We start from the raw sequence: 1141 nt of genomic DNA, 5'->3' as shown, positions 1-1141 counted from the left end.
CTCTCTCTCTCTCTCTCTCTCTCTCTCTCTCTCTCTCTCTCTCTCTCTCTCTCTCTCTCTGCTTCCTGCATTGCCACGTGATGACCAGCTCTCCTTCACTTTCCCTCCTGCCATGATATTTCTACTTTGGGGGCAGCCAACCATATACAGGAAGCTAAAAGAAACTTTTCTTCCTCTAAGTTGATTTTCTTGATCAGAAAATTAGGGACACAACTGAGTGACAGGGTGTTACAGTACAGGTTGTCCTGTGTCCTGAGTCCTCACTGACCTTGAAAGGCTAAAGCCAAAATGTTGGCTATCCTTACAGTCTTTCTTTTTCTTTAATTTTTGGTCTGCAAACTTAAGTTGTTAACCCTCACGAAGAGAAGCTTATTATTATTACCCTACAACATAGGCAGTTGAGCTTAACCTCACTATCTGTCTGAATATCAAACATCTTAAACACAATATGGAACAGGTATTTTCCATCAAATATTGATATATTAAACTTCAAGTCCCTCCAGAATATGAAGAAAAAAGATTAAAAAGATAAAAAAAATTTAAAAGAATCAGCATTTACATATTTTTACACAGAAATTTAGAAATCTAACAATATACAGCCTTGTAGCAGGACAGTCCTGTGACTTTTTTTGTCTCATGCTTTCATTCATTATCCATTAAAAAAAAAAAAAAAAAAAAAAAAACAACTTCACTTAGACAGTATGGCTCTAATTGGTATGTCATGACAAGCAGTATGAAATTAGAAGACCAGAATGACAGGCATTCCAAGCATGACGCTACCATTACACATTGCTTTCTTCAGTGCAGTTGCTTCATTCACAGGTATCAGCATATATAGTCAGGGTAAGAGACCTACCAATTAACTGCTATTTTCAAAAACATGCTGGAGGTTTTGGGGCCACGGAGGAAAGTGATCAATGATGTAGAGTGTGCCTAAGGAGAGTCACATGGAGAGAAAACATTCTCTCAGGCTTTCACAGAGAGCAAATCGGTCAAGCAATGGCCATGACTCATCCACATGGTTGACATTGACAAAGGATCTGCAAACTGCTGTAGAGTTTCAGGTTAAATCCTGAGGGAATTTGACTGACCTTATCAGATACAAAAGTTACATTTCTTATTATATAGGTCTTCTCTTTCT

Source organism: Octodon degus, unplaced genomic scaffold, assembly GCF_000260255.1.
Source record: "Octodon degus isolate 3935 unplaced genomic scaffold, OctDeg1.0 scaffold00006, whole genome shotgun sequence".
Lineage (NCBI taxonomy): Eukaryota > Metazoa > Chordata > Mammalia > Rodentia > Octodontidae > Octodon > Octodon degus.
Note: the sequence above shows the minus strand (reverse complement) of the source record.